The sequence below is a fragment of the Hemitrygon akajei genome, chromosome 6 (assembly GCF_048418815.1).
Source record: "Hemitrygon akajei chromosome 6, sHemAka1.3, whole genome shotgun sequence".
Lineage (NCBI taxonomy): Eukaryota > Metazoa > Chordata > Chondrichthyes > Myliobatiformes > Dasyatidae > Hemitrygon > Hemitrygon akajei.
The window spans coordinates 56915650-56932346 of NC_133129.1; the positions used below are offsets into that span (position 1 = coordinate 56915650).

Below are 16697 nucleotides of genomic sequence, written 5' to 3' on the forward strand. Positions count from 1 at the left end.
ATCAGTAAGAGTATCACAGATAGTTTTGTTTTTAAATTAGGATTCTGATGAAAGGTCATCAACTTGAAACATGAACTCTATTCACCTTTCCACAGATACTACCTGACCACCACATTGTGTTTTCATTCTAAATTATTCTGAGGGTTGTGTGGAATTTGCCTTAGAATTTATTGTGCTCATTCCACAATGATGGATCTTCATTTTTCATTACTATTGAGTTTTGTTTTTTCTGCAAGCAGCATTCTGTTGATAAAATACCTACATACCATGCAAAATAAAACTTGCGGATGTGTATACTGTCTGAATTATCATCTGACTTGCAAATGTTAATTGACTTTAGTCAGCAGTACTAATAAGGAGATTCTTTTGTTATTGCAAATAGATGATGCAAATCAATTGCAATTATTCTCACATCCTATTGGTGTCTGTTTAAAAACAGAAGATCACTGTGTTAGTTAAAAAGACCAGAGATTCTGGAATAGGAACAAGACTGAATACAGGCACTGAATCAGTCAACTCCTCAACAATGCATTTCAGCATCCTCGATGATTTACCACCTGCTTTTGTATTTGGCTGTCTCCAGATATAGAGATGGATAGACTAATAGAGCATGAAAATGGGCTCTTAGTCTCTATGCATCCATGCCAACAATGGTGACCATCAAGCCAGTCTCATTTGCCCAAGTTTGTCCCATATCCCTCCAAGTCCATCTGATCCATGTGCTTCTCTACATGTATCCGAAATGTTGTTATTGTACATACCTCAACCAGTTCCCCTGGCAGTTCATTCTATATATGCACCACCCTCTGTATGAAGAAGTTCTCCTCAGGTCCCATGGTAAGAAGACTGTATGCATTCACCCTATCTTTGCCCCTCAAGATTTTCTACACTGCTCAGTTTCCTAAGTTCCACTGAATAAAGTCCTAGCTTGTCAGATTTATCCCTATGACTGAGACCCTGAACAACCCTCATAAATCTGTTTTTGTTATTATGGCGGAAATATTGGGATGAATTTTCCAGAGAAACTGCTGTCCTTTCCCCATGTAACTCTCAGAAAATTCAGTCCTCTCATGGAAGTGCACAAATATGGGATTCCTGAACTTCTTGAAGTGCCTCCATCCTGTCATTCCAAATGCATCCCACTGCTGGACTACATGGAGAGTTAGATTGGGTGACTTTCAAAGATTCTGATCATTTCAATGGAGAAAAATGGTTATGATAGGCAGAAGTTATGGATAATTTACATACTTCTGATTAATAGAGTAAAGATTGAAATGTTTATGTATTTCCAGAGTTTTAACTTGTTCTTCTTTTCCAGTTGTTCTTATAATTCTAGACATCTTTTACTTAAGTGTTTAATTTTTTGAATGTACTTGCATGGGATCTACAACAGGAAAGCAGTAAGTCACTTATCAGATGGACTGCTCCCAGAAAATATGGGCCATTATCTTGTTATATTCGACACTTAAGTCTTCTTAAACCAATACTACACAAATTGCTGGTTATCTAACTGATCATTCATAATCCGAATTATATGCAAACTGGTAAATGATCACAGCACAGAAAAACAGAAAATGTACTTTACGAATAAGTCAATGACAATAGAACATTTCCGTAGTTATGAGGAAGTGAAAGATACGATTAATTCTTTTTTTCTTTATTTTTATTGAATTGGAATATTCTGAAAAGTACCCACATGAGCACTGATAGTAACATGCTCTCTAAACTAATGGACCAAGAATCACAGAGTCAGAGCCATAGAGTCATATAGCACGGATACAGGACCTTTGGCCCACTGGTTCATGCCAATTAAGGTATCCATCTCATTTGCCTGCATTTGACCTGTATCTCTCTGGACCATTTCTATTAATATACCTGTCCAAACTCTCTCCATAACCTAGTTCAATGAGTCCTGGGAACATTCTTGAAATTCTTCCCTGCACTCTTTTTAGCTGAATGATCCTGGGAATGAAGGGGTTAATGTATGAGGAGCATTTGATGTCCTGTGCTTATACTCACTGGAGTTTAGAAGAATGGGAGGGGGGTGGGGGATCTCATTGAGACCTATCGAATAGTGAAAGGCCTAGATAGAGTGGATGTGGAGAGAATGTTTCCAATACTGGGGGAGTCTAGGACCAGATGGCACAGTCTCAGAATAGAAGAATGCCTCTTCAGAACAGAGATGAGGGGGAATTTCTTTAGCCAGAGGGTCATGAATCTGTGGAATTTATTGCCACAGATGGCTATGGAGGCCAAGTCATTGTGTATATTTAAAGCAGAGTTTGGTAGGTATTTGATTAGTAAAGGATTCCAAGGTTTCAGGAAGAAAGCAGGAGAATTGGGTTGAGAGGGATAATAAATCAGCCATGATGGAATGATAGACCAGACTTGATGGCCCAAAAGGCCGAATTCTGCTCCTATGTCTTATGACCTTATGATCTAATGGTATCTTTGCTATAACTAAGTGTCCAAAACAGAATACAAAATTCCAAATGCACGAAGTCCTGTACAACTGGAGCTAGCAGGTGGGATTATTACAGAAAGATTTCTTTATTTGTCTCTCATAGATTGAATGGGTTCAGAATTTATCCTTGGGATATAGAAGATTGCGAAGAGATACAAAATTATGAGTATAGATAGGGTAAATGCAAGCAGGCATTTTCCACTGAGGTTGGGTGGGACTACAACTAAAGGTCAGGGATTAAAGGAGAAAGGTGAAAATATTAAAGGGAATATGAGAGAAACTTCTTCACTCAGAGGGTCATGTCAGCGTGGAATAAGCTGCTTGCGCAAATGAGGCATGTGCGCTCGATTTCAATGTTTAAGAGAAGCCTGGATAGGTACCTGGATGGTAGGGGTATGGAGGGCTGTTGGCATGTTGCAAACCAATGGGAGTAGGCAGTTTAAATGGTTCAGCATGGACTAGATTGGCCAAAGGACCTGTTTCTGCGCTGTACTCCTCTATGACTCTATGACTCTTTCTAGTGTAAAAAATGGCCAATACTCTCAGTGTTGGCATGATTACAAGTTATTATAATTTTATGTTGGCAAGGAGACTTTGCATTTCCTGTAGTTTCTGCTTTTACTTTTGTAAAGTTTACCTTCCTAGAAGAAGTATGAGCCAATTGAATTATGTAATTGGAACACAGTCCCTCCAATCAGTTTAACCTTCTGAAGAGAATGACTGTCTTACATATTAGGAAGCATTAGGAAGCATAGAATTTACCCAACAGTAACTATAATCAACATGATAAAGTTCACAAAAGAATAACCTGATTTCGGATGTCCAAGCTCAATTTTTATCTGCTATCTTCCAATAGATCACATGGTTGGACCAATATTCTAGAGACATAAGTCCTATTATGCCTATATCACATGAATGTCTATCCCCATTATATTTTCTGTGAGACTGTCAGAACTATTGTCAGTTCTTCAGGTATTATTTCTAAAATATTAAATCTTCAATTAAAGTCATATATAAAAGCTGAAGTAGCAGCACAAATATTTGGTTAACTTCTCTCGTTATATCATGACTTCTCTTTCATCTCAGAATATACTTTTAATTAGAAGAGTAGTATCAGATTCCCTTGAAGCTTGTGTGGGCAGGGAATGCATAAGAGAGCTTCTGATTTCTTTTTTTTTTGCTATTAATTGTAAAACCTTTCTGAATGAAAATTTAATTTCTTGCTCACTTTTTCTTTCTTCTTTCTTTTTCCATCTCTGCATGGAGTCTACGAAACTGTAGTGCCACAGACTTGATAAAATTTTTGTGTGGAGTCTCATAAGATGGATGTCTATTTGACAAATGAGACATCAGTATCAATTGATAAGGGGTATTATAGGTTGTCACACCTTTTCACTCCTCAAGGGTATTCCAAGAAATGAGTAGAACCATATACAAAATAAATATTGCAACTCCATCTGCAAGTCCACCTGGCATGTCAGCAATACCACACTAAACTCTGCCATACATAAAGTGTTTGGTACCACTAGATAGTTTCAGAGAATGAGAGTGAAATGGGAAGTCCTGATATGGGTAATTATTATTTTGGAGATGCACAGCCTGGAGAGAATTCTGACAGGTTACATCATAGCCTGGTGCGGAGGCTTCAATACAAAAGATTGAAAGAGGATTGTGGTCAAAGCCAGCTCCATGGCAAGCAGAATCCTCCCACCATTGATGACATTTTCAAGATGCAGTGCCTGAAGAAGGGACCATCCATTAATAAGGACCCTCAACATCTGAGGCGATGCCCTCTTCTTATTACTACCATCAGGGAAGAGGTACAGGAACCTGAAGACCCACAGTTAACATTTTAGCTTTTTCCCCTCTGCCATCAGATCCTGAACAGCCCAGGAACCCACAAACATTAGCTTGTTATTCTTCTTTAGCATTATTTATTTATTTAGTTTTAATTGTAACTTGTAACTCCTGCACAGTACCTCTGCTGAAAACCAACAAATTTCATAACATATGCTGGTGATAACAAACCTGATCCTAATTCTGAGATGCTTTCAGGTATCTCTATTCTCATGCTGATAGCTTAAACAATAGAGTCTTGTCGATGTTTGTTGTGCAACAAGCAGTCCTGTTTAATATCGTGTCTTAAAAAAATACATTCAACCTGCGCATTTTCCCTCATGAAATCTTTCCATTTAAGACAGATCCATTCTTTTATCAATTAGAATATGCACATGGCATGCCAAATGACAAACTCCTGACAGAGATCTCATTCTGTGAGTTCATTTCCATGCTTTCTTGACAGCACTTCCTTGGATATAATCATAAAGCAGTGCCAGTAATGTCATTCTACAGCCAACTGACTCATCTCCACGTATAAATTAGCTGTAAGCTCTGGCAAAGGAAATGCTCAGGGTCTTGCAATGCCACATGGTGAAGGGTTGATTTGGAGAAACAACTATCAAAGACCTACTCTCTGCAGATCTCACATCTGCAGTATGACACATGTGTGCGAAGACACATATCTCTGCAGTAAAAGGAACAACTCACTCAAGTCTGACATCTCAAGTCTGTGTTGAGATGTGACATTTGCAGAGGAATGAACTGATGACTAAGATCTGTAGTTTCGGCTGACAAAGCATGACTTCTGTTGCTGTGTGTTTCCAAGTCAGTATGCAAAAAAATGCACAAATCAAAAATGACAATTTCTGAAAAAATGCAATGATGCACTAAGTATGTATCATTAAGTACCTGAAAGTGTATTTTCTCCAAATCATTACCCAGGCTATAATGTTGAACTGAGCAGGCATAATTCATCACTGCCAAGACTATAGCCACCAATATTATCTTAGAGGTTCAGGATGCAACAGAGAAATTTGGCCTTAACATCCAGATGCATTTAATGATGTGCTGAAACCTGGTATTTCTAGGGGATTAATGAAGTTTAACAATTAAAGAAAAAGAATGAAAATACAAGTAGTTCTAAGATTCAATTGATTCAGAATAGGAATTTATCACTATGCTGTGATATTAGAAGCAACTTTAGCTTTGTAAATCATTGCAAAGTACTTCACAGGATTCAAATAAATACTATAAATTCCATTCATGTCATGAAATCTATGTAAAGACAGTAAAATAGAAAAGGAGAGCAACACGCACAACATGTTGGAAGAACTCAACAGGTCAGGCAGCATTGACGGAGAGATGGGGGTCAATGTTTTAGGCTAAGACTGCTTTAGCATCTGCAGAATCTCTTGTGTTTAAAAATTGAAAACTAAGCATTTAGTTATAGAGGCTGATGTTAATGGTTGCCTTAATGGTTGGGAGGCAGAGATGTTATGAATTTTCTGGTATAGTCCATTAATACCTCCTTATCTTTAGTTTCTTCACTTTTCCTTTTGCGTTGTCTAAAAAAAAACAATTTGTTGCATAATCTTTTCTGTCTTCCAACTGACCATATGAATGCCCTTCTGTATTTTCCTCCCTTCTCTATTTTCTTTGCATTTTCAGACTTGATATCTTTTTGTCAGGGCACTAACCTGAAAAGCTAATGTTGTATCTCTCTCCACAGGTGCTGACTGGCTTGCTGATTCTTTCCCACCTCATTATTAAAACAAGACATACTTTTGTCCATGTGTCTGCATTTGTCCTGAATAGAGGAGTGCTAAATTCACACAAAAGTAATCCTCAGTGTTAAAAACCTGATTAAAAGTGTGATTTCCAGTAAACCTGGTATGTACACAGAGCACTCTCATAAACCTGTAACAGGAAACTTCCATTTTGTTCATCAAACATACTCTGTTCAAACACAACTGGCTAAATTGTAAAAGTGTTTCCTCACATGAGACTACTCTTCATACTTATGTATAATTAACTAGATCACTGGGGATCTTTCCTCACCCGGAGAATGGAATGCTGGAAGTGCTGGGAGCTGAGGCAACAACAGCACGATAGAAGTGTTTTAATAAGCTCTCAAATCACCATGAATCCCATGTGGGATTCAGAGATTCAAGGGTTCATTTATTATCAAAGTGTACAACTCTGAAATTTTTCTTCTCCAGGTAGCCATGAAACCAAGAAAGAAAAGAACAGCAGCATGATCAACAACCCTCAAATTGTCCCTCCCTGCATAAAAAAAACTGAAACAAAACGGAACAGGCACATTGACCCCAAATCCCCCTTCTCCGCACAAAAAATCAAGAAAAATCAGGCGAAAAGCACAGAATATTAAAATCTATAAGAGTTGGAAAAAAAGTCTATAATCCAAGTCCATATTCAAAATGCAGAAGACCTGGGTAACATTCTTTGGGCACACTCTACGAATGCAGAACCTGCACTCACCTTCTGCATTCGCCTCGATGTTTCAATCTCCCTCCTCGCTTAAATCGGTGAACAATGGAAGTTCTAATTCACGAAATGGAGTCAAATGTTGGTTTGCGCCCTGTCCCACAACCTAATCACCACGTGGTTTGTGCACACTGTCTTTGTCTCCTGAAGACTGAAAAGCACTGAAGCACCTAAATAATTTTCAAATTACCGCATTTGCCAAAATGTTTCAATCTCTCTCATCGCTTAAATTGGCAAAGTTTTAATTGGCGAAATAGCGTTGAACATCAGCTCGCGCCCCTGTCTGGCAGCCTCTACCTCCCAGAATCCTCTTGAAGGCCGCAAAGTGCTAGAACACTCAAACAATCTCCAGACAGCAAATCACAGGCTCCAGCAGCTCCAGAACAACATCCAGGACAAAAAACAAACGTAAAAGACATAAAAGAAGTGAAATGTATGGTTTCACGATCTATCCAGAAGATGTCGACTGAAGGAACATTGTACACAGATGCCATCTTGGCCAAAGATTTCAAACTTATTTCAAGCACAGTGTCAAGAACAGGCCATTTCACCCACTGCTTAGTATGGGGTAGTGGGCCAAATGGCCTGTTTCCATGCTGTATGATTCTTTACTTGAAATAAATAGGTTAATGATTCATAAAAGAACCTTCGTCAGAAATTATTTACTTTTTTTTTAGTTTTATTTAAGATATTCCTAATCTGCTGTTTGTCCATTTAAAAATAAGATATCATGTTGCTTGTGTGGTATTTCTGGGATAAATCAATGTCACATTTATGCTGACACAAGAGACCGCAGATGCTGGAATCTGTAGCAACACACAAGGAGTTGGTGGAGCTCAGTGGAAAAAGCAGCATCTCTCAACAGAAATGGACAGTTCACGTTTCAGGTTGAACTCACAAGAAAACCACTTTGCCTCTCAACCTGAAAAGTCAACAGTCCATTTCCCTCCGTAAATGTTGTCCGAGGCACCCCCCCCCACCCTTGATTTCTACTAGGTTTGTATACTACTGCACTCATGCTGATTATTCAAGATTATATGTTATATTTATGGTTATATTTTAACCATGAATGAGTGCCTTTCAGCTCAGTGCTGCACAAATCTCTTTTAGTTCTACAAATGAACACAAATTTAATACACCTGAGAACTGCCTCATGAATATAAAAGCAAGATGATCAGTCCACTAACCTCCAAAATTCTCTATAGAAAACAACATTGCAATACTGCATCGTTTTCTCTCCCGTGAACTACAGGCTCTGAAGTACATATTAAGATAAAATGTATTAATTTATAACCGGATAAAAGTCTCATTTATTTTTCATAAGATATGGTAGAAAATAGCTATTTTAAGTAAGAGCACAATATAGTAAAGCTGCATATGTTTCATACAGTATCCTAAATTTCATTTGGCTTTTACTGTACACATGGAAATAGCCAGGTGCTGTGGATTCTGGTGGTGATTGTCTGAAACCTGGGGTCCATCTGATCTGAGGTTTAATTGGCCTTTGAACTCTTGTTCTTTAGCCGCAGCTCTACCTCCATTAATGTCTGGACACTGGCTTTCAGAAGAATTGAGCAGAAAAGGAAGTCAAGAGTTGCTTATTTATCACATTACATTGTGAAATGTTCTTTGTGTTAACAACCAACACAACCAAAGTTTGTGGTGGCAGCAGCCCACAGGTGTTGCCACACATTCCAGCACCAACATAGGATGCCCACAATGCTCAACAGAACAACAGAACACAACAGGCTTTGAGCCTCCAGCCTCCAGCCACCAGTCGACTCACGGACTCACTGACAACAGATCTCTGTCCCTTTGTCGCAGCAAGCCCTTCATCCCAATTCAGTCATGCTGACCATGTTGTCTGTGCTAGTCCTGTTTGCCCATGCTTGGCCCATATCCATCTCAATCTTCTTCATCCTGTTGTATCTCTCCAAATGCTGTAAATCTACCCTTTTCTATCGCTTCCTTTTGGCAGCTCTTTCTATGAACTGTATGCACCTCCCACTGTGTGAAAAAGTTACCCCTCAATTTCCCTTTAATCTTTTTCCCGTCAGCTTATATTTTACTGTTATGGTGAAGAGGAATATAAGATGAAGGTTTCCCTTGGCTTCAGATGAAACCTGACATCAAACCAAAGGAGCAGATGACGAGATAGGTGAGGAGGCACACAGACGCGTTTTGACCATTTAAGATGGAGAGATATTTAACTTGCCATTGGCAGATGTGGAACAACCACAGAGGTGTCACTCTTTACAAACTAAACATCTATTTTTCCATTAAGACCGTGGATTGTAAACCTATAATCTAAGTACTCTTCATCTTCAGTCCACTGCTTAATCTTAAAAACATGCCTCTCAACCTATCCATTGTTTACAATTAGTTCTACTTCTCTTCCGGAATCTTGTAACAAAAAGACCGGCAAAAATTTCCTTCAATTGAAATTTCTATATACATACATACATAGAAATTATGGCAACCCAGGGGATGCTGTTGTTGACATCCCATCCTTTCACAGGATGTCCAGCTACAGTCTTTGCTCAGCACAAAATTTGTGATTTCATATGCAAATTTTATTTTTATAGACTATTTTCACCATACGCATTTTCGCTGAAATTGTTTATTGTGCTTAAAATATATTTGCAGCTTTAAAACTTTTCAAAATTATCGTGACGGAGCATGACCTCTCTAGTTCTGAAAAAGATACTGAATATTACTTCCTCAGAATAACTTGGAAACAATTCAGAATATTCCAAAAATACTTCTTAAATATTTTTGAAAGTATTTCAGCCTGAATAATTTCTGTGGCCTAATGTTAATTTGCTTTCAGTAAATGTAAAATGCTTAACAAATAACAGTTTATATTTTTAAACATTCAGGGAGGAGCTTGTAAAAAGACCTTTCAAACTATTGGCTGCTCACAATGACGGATGACATCGCTGTTGCATGTTGCCACAGGTCTTTGATACATGGCATCAGACTTCAAGAAGAATTGCAGGCTACAGAACCTTTTACGTTTCCAAAAACAGCTTCCCTCGAGCAGTGGTGAGAAGAAACCCTCTGCCAAATGACCTGAAAATTCATGGCACTATCTTTAAACACAGTCAAGCCCTGTGAGTAAGAAGCCTTTCCCAGTCTATCTCTACTGTACCACTTCGACTTGTATCACTTTGTCTCTCTTGGTCTGTACTCTTTCACAAACATCTTACTTAATCACTTCACCCCTATGGTATTTTTACTTGCAGCTTTAAACAGATTTGATTTCTAACTTACCCTATTTCTGCTGAAACTTAGCTCCTCTGTCCAGAAAATGCTATCTGTCCCCCTGAGTATTTCCAGGATTTTCTTTTTATTCTCTCATTTGACTCTTCTTGTTTCAACACTTTTGTGAAATCGTTGGTGCATTTTACTCCACTAAAGATGCAATTTGTGCAAGCTGTTGTTTCAAAGAGCATTTTAAATAAAGTAGGAACAATGGAAAGATGAGGATTTTATGAAGCAAACTCCAGAGCTTAAGGCCTTGATAGTGAAGACAAAGAAGCCTATCAATATTGAGGGGAAGCAGAGTTCCCAAAGGGATGCAGGACTGGAGGAAGTTACTGAGATTGGGAAGGATATGATTCCAAAGAGGAATATGATAGGGTGTGAGGTGGGGGGATGGAGGATGGGGGGGGGGGGGAGGGAGAGGGAGAGGGTGGGGAGAGAGAGAGAGGAGAGAGAGAGAGGGAGAGGGAGGGAGAGAGTGAGAGTGCGACAGAGAGACAGAATGGAAGGGAGGGAAGTGGGGAGAGCTGAGAGTAATATGCAACCAGTAGACATGAATGGAATTTATAGTGGAATTAGTAAACAATTGGAGGAATTTGTGATACATCTGTTACTGTATGCTTCAGAAGAGACACACTAGAACATCTTACTTAATATCCTACAATGATTTAATGATCATTATCTATCTTCACAAGTTAATTGCAGAACAAAAATGAGAAGTGGATCTTGCTGAAAGAATCACGACTCTTGTAACATCTCGATTTTTGAATTTTTTTTGCTAAGTGTCTCTCATAACTTACTTTTATTGCTGCAATTTTTAGCCGGGTTGTTATTTATATTTACAGGCTGGAAGCAAGGTTCTAGCATTTTGTAACCTGTTTTCATGCCACAATAATATACACTCTACCTTGCTATTCATCTTACAGCATAGTAATTTTTATGTCTTTCACTGTAATGCTGCCACAAAACAACAAACTTCACAACATATGTCAGTAATCATAAACCTAATTCTGATTCAACTCAAAATAACTCTCATAAAGAATATGAACTAAAAGCGGAAAATGCTGAACACACTGAGAACACAGCATCTGTGGAAAAAGAAATAAGTTAATGCTCCAGGTAAAAGATATTTCAGTGTATGAAGAATCACTATCTAATGGATCTCCTACCAAAGGTCTTCTACACTAACTCCATTGACTGTGCATTTAATTGCTTCAGTGTTATGACCTGTACTCTAAATCTCCTACAGTGACTAAAAGACTGAAATCAGAACGACACAGATCTTACCACATAGCAAAATCACTGTAACGAGTTTCTCATTATCAAAGGTTTCATCACAGACTTTTGTAATTCCAAGCATGTAGACACATAGATCATACACTGGAAATGTGTGCATGCAATTGTGCATTTTTTTTTTACAATAACAGTACAAATCACACAAGGGATTTGAATTATTTTGGCTGGGAAAAATACATAGCACAACTAATGTACATCTGTGCATGTATCTTATATCTAGATTGACCTTGTCAGATACTTAATATATAGACATCTTTCCAACAATGATTTAATATTCAGCAGAGAATCAAGCAGCAGCAGTTAAGTGTCATATTTTTAGTTTTGAATTCAGGAAAATGTTATTACAATGAAACAATGTTTTACACTGAAAGGATATTTTAAAACATTGTTAAGTAATAGAATTTCACTCCCAAAATGATCATGATCCAGAATACATTCTTTTCATGGAACTGTTGGTTATAAAAAGTAATATTCACTGATATAAATTCTTGCACTAAGCGCTCAATGCAATGCTTGGGAAAATTGTAAAGCTCCTCTTCAAACTTACTGAGCTCCCTCAACAGCTGTAAAACATGCTTTTTTCTTCAAAGGCTGTAGTCCAAATGTAATGCAAATCAGGATTTAACAAGACATTTTTTCACAGTGACATCATCAGTATTATAGGCTTTCAATTCCATTTCTATACAAGTTTGCTGAGCGCAAACAGAATCTGACTATTATTTAAGTAAAGCTCTACTTTATTTTTCTTTATCGCTTTCATGTGAAGCTTTAGGTAGACTAATCTCCATATTCTCTGTGTGCATTCTCCCACACCTGTGTATTTAACCATCAGCTCTGCAGATTCCAAGCCAAAAGATAGATCTCACAGTTGTGCTTCTCCACATGTTTTTTGAAAAAGGTTGTGAAAGGAATTCACAAACATTTCTTTTCAGTGAGATGCTGGGGATGGGGTGACATCACTTATTGAAACCATTCTGGGAGCATAACTGTACTGGACCTCACCACTCAGAAAAGTGTTCAACACCGTGATGGTCAATGGCAGACATTCATTAGGCTATGATGGTGATGCACCATCAATAACTCTCTGAGACGTGAGGCGAGATATAGGCTTTTATTGGCTGGAAGAAAGAACAAGCAGCAATTGACCACCATACTACATCCTGGAGACTGAGGCCAGGGCTCAGGCCCCAATCGCCTTTATACAGGGGTCTGTGGGAGGAGCCACAGGAGCAGTCAGCGGAGGGGCGTGTCCAGACAGGTATATGTAGTTCACCACAGATGGCTCACCAATCAGCAAAATATCTTCCTAAATTGTACACACTATATATCCAAGAGTTTATATTTTTCTAACGACAACTTGTTAACCAGAATGATAATTTAATCTGAAAAAAAAAATTATTTGCCACACTTCCAGGCGGACCAGATCTCAACAAAAGTCTCCTACTGCTGCCTTGAATCCTATGACGGGATCTAAACTTCAGTAAGTATCCAGAGAATCTATCCACATAAAATATAGAGTAGTACAGCACAAGAGAGGCCACCTTTGGCCAACGATGTTGTGCTTAACTAATTAAACTAATGGCATGTCATCTTTTCTGGGTGCACATGGTCCATATCCCTCCATTCTCTGAACATTCAGGTGCCTATCTAGGAGCATTTCATCTGCCTCAAACACCACCGTGGCAGTGTATTCCAAATACCTATCATTCTTTGTGTAAAAACATGCCCTGCACATCTCCTTTAACCAGCCCCCTTTAATCTTAAATAAGGCCATGAGACATAGGAGCAGGATGAGGCCACTCCGTCTATCGAGTCTGCTTCGCCATTCCATCAGGGCTGATTTATTATCCCTCTCAACCTCTTTCTCCTTGGAACCTTTGAGGCCTTGACCAACCAAGAACCTATCAAATTCTGCTTTAAACATACTCAAAGATTTGGTCTCCACAGCTGTCCGTGGCAATGAATTCCACAGACTCATCACCCTCTGGCTAAAGAAATTTCTTCGCATATCTGTTCTAAATGGATGTTCCTTTACTGTGAGGCTGTGCCCTCTAGTCCTAGACTCACCCACTGTAGTAAACATCCTCTCCACATCAACTCTGTTGATGCCTTTAAGTATCTGATAGGTTTCAATGAGATTCCTCCCCCCCCCCGCCCCAATTTTCTAAACTCCAGTAGGTACAGACCCAGAGCCATCAAACGCTCCTCATACATTAAATCTTTTATTCCTAGAATCATTCTCATGAATCTCCTCCAGACCTTCTCCAATGCCAGCATATCTTTTCTTAGATGAGGGATCCAAAACTACTAACAAATCTCTAAGTGCCATCTGACGATGCCCCAGTCTCACATCCCTGCTCTTTTATTCTAGTCCTCTCAAAATGAATGCTAACATTGCATTTGCCTTCCTTACCACTGACACAAACTGCAAGTTCCCTTTAGGGCAGTGGTTCCCAACCTTTTTTATACTATGGACCCCTACCATTAACTGAGCAATCTGAGAGCCACAGGTTGGGAACTCCTGGTTTAGGGAATCCTTCACATGGACTTCCAAGTCCCTTTGCACCTCAGATTTTTTTAACTTTCTCTCCATTTAGAAAATAGTCCACACCTATATTCCTTCTAGCAAAGAGCATGACCATACACTTCTGTACACTATATTCCATCTGCCACTTATTTGTCCCTTCTCACAATCCGTACAAGTCCTCCTGATGACTTCCTGATTCCTGAATGCTACTTATCCCTCTACCTATCTTTGCATCATCTGCAAGCTTGGCCATAAAGCCATCAATTTTGTCATCCAAATTGTTGACATATATAATAAAAAGATGTGGTTTCCATACTGATGCCTGTGGAACGTCCCTTGTCACCAGTGGCCAAATAGACTCCTTTACAAATAAATGCCCTCTGGTAGTAAACAATTCAAACCAGTGAAAATTATATTTACTTTATCCTTTACCTATGCCTCTCACAATCTTACACTTCTAATAGGTCTCCCCTTTGCCTCTGTGTCTCCAGAGAAATAACCCCAGTTTGTCTGATCTCTCCTTATAGCACAAGTCTCTAATCCAGGCAACATCCTCGTAAACCTCTTCTGAATCTTCTCAAAAGCCTCCACATCCTTCTATAATAGGTGATGAGAATTGAATGCAATGCTCCAGTTGTGGCCTAACCAGAGCTTTGTAAAGGTACAATAGAACTTCCAGACTCTCGAGCCTCAATATAACCTGTATCATTAGGCCTGTTAGTAGAAGGAGGAGGATTAGAGGATATATGAGAGGTAAATCTTTCACACAAAGAGTAACTGGTGTCTGGAATGAGCTGCCAGAGGAGATGGTGGAGACAGGAACAGTAACAATATTGAAGCCTGGACAGCTACTGTACTTGAATGAGCTAGGCACAAAGGGATATGAAGTTAATGCAGGCAAATGTAGTATAGATTTTTGGCAGAAACACAGCAGTTCCATTTAGTTGAATGGAAATGAATGGCTTTGTAGTTCCAAGACAGGTTTTAGATAATTTACAATTTTTTTTTGAATTGGGTTTAGTTAATGTGTTGGATATATCTTAAGATTTTAAATTGTTTTATTTAATATTTGGTTTTCAATTGATCTTTCATGTGAAATATTCAAAAGCATATTTTTATTTTTCTCATTAAGTGAGAAGGCATGGCTTAGACAGGGAACTTGGTTGAGTGGTGCAGTAGTAACAACTTCTCACTCAACCTCAGCAACTAAAGAGCTGCTTGTTGACTTCAGGAAGGGGAAGGGCTTGTCACCAAACACTCGACGTGCTGCTGAAGATATCGTGATATCAAAATTCTCACAGCTGCCGTTGAGCAGGAGGCACAGAAGCCTGACGTCCCACACCATCAACTTCAAGAACAGTTACTTCCCTTCAGCCATTCAGTTCTTGAACTAACTGGCAAAACCCAAATCACAATAGTTTTGTAATACCAGTGTGACTTTGATAATTTTGCATTCAAATTGATCTTTTTTTGTTCTAATTGTGCTTTTCCTTGTAAAATGGGATATAATTCATGTTTCATTTGTATTTTTTCTTGTGAATGCTTTTTATCTGAGGTAATGTGCCTGTGACACTGCTGCAAGTATGTTTTTCATATGTAATTGTGCATATGACAATAAACTCAACTTTAACTTTGACATCTTGTTTAGAGTGTTTGTGGGTGGAGATTAGAATAGCCTGATTCTAGGAAATCCACACGACATAAATAAGAGTCAGACAATCGGGGAAGAGTGTGCACAGGCAGCTTGGAACTGTCAGGAAATTCTGGGACAATAGTTTATCTTTAGACACACTGCACACTCAAAGGTATTTTATTTATGTATCAACTACCAGACTGTATTTTTCTTAGTCCTTACATGTACATTTTATTTGAACAGTTGAAATGGTTTCTCCAAATTATTTATATTAAAGCTGCTATTCAATTCACATTGAGTGGACACAGCATGAAAAACAATCTACCAAATGTCGTGTTTTTAAGTAGCCAGTGAAAACTGTAATTTAAGCAGATTACAAGGGAGAAGAGATGAGATGAGTTGAATGGTAAGAAAAAATATCTAATTAAAAATAGTGCAAATATATTTACAATTAGCTGGGCTGTCTGCACCAACGCATTTTGAAAACAGATTATATTCACAAAATACAGTTCTCACACTGAACGCACATGTTGTCCAAGAAACAACCCTCAAACCCATAGCTTTGCTTTTGGTTCAATTGTACAACAAAGTTTTAAAAAATATAATTGACATATGCTGCTATTTATATATAAAAACTTTGCAATGGCATCATTATCCAAGTTCAGGCACACTGTCAGCAGATGGACTGTGAGTGATAATCATTGTAATTCTACAGTAGTTCCAGTGTGTAAAGATGGCTGCAATAGCAATGTTCTAAAGAAATACTTTGTATAGATTAACAGATGTAAGTCCTCATGCTGTGTCTGTAAGCTTTGGGTCTGCCGAACATTCAGTGATGGGACATCGAGTTTGTTCCAGCTGTCAAAATCACAGTTGTTTGGTCTCCTCTGAGTAATCAGCCATGCCAACACCCCGGAGCTAATATACTATTTGATTATGTCCAGTCAAGAATTACAAAGAAGTGAACAGTTTACCTTCAATAACAAAGCCAAAAACACATTTCATGATGCAATAATGCTCTTTACTAAGGCCCGATGCCACAATTAAAACATTAATATAAAGTTGTGTGACACAATGGCAGGATTTTGTAAGCAAGCATTTTAATTTGATTCAATGTCTCCTGCAGTATTACATTATTCAGGTACTGTACTGTCCATCTGAGCCAAGCA

The 16697-nt window shown here is 38.5% G+C and overlaps 1 protein-coding gene and 1 long non-coding RNA gene across 3 annotated transcripts in view; one reads left to right on the forward strand and one right to left on the reverse strand.

The window, feature by feature from the left end:
* The window catches only part of LOC140729077 (receptor-type tyrosine-protein phosphatase delta-like), a 2395537-nt gene that overhangs the window by 866105 nt on the left and 1512735 nt on the right, over window positions 1-16697 (reverse strand). The gene's annotated exons all lie outside the window — the stretch shown is intronic.
* Window positions 9767-15520, forward strand: LOC140728719 (uncharacterized). 2 transcript variants are annotated; one of them, XR_012099164.1, is made up of 3 exons: window positions 9767-9921; window positions 12783-12848; window positions 15028-15520. It is a non-coding gene; the product is annotated as an uncharacterized lncRNA (long non-coding RNA). The 2 variants fall into 2 exon arrangements; XR_012099165.1 differs by having other exon boundaries at window positions 15127-15520.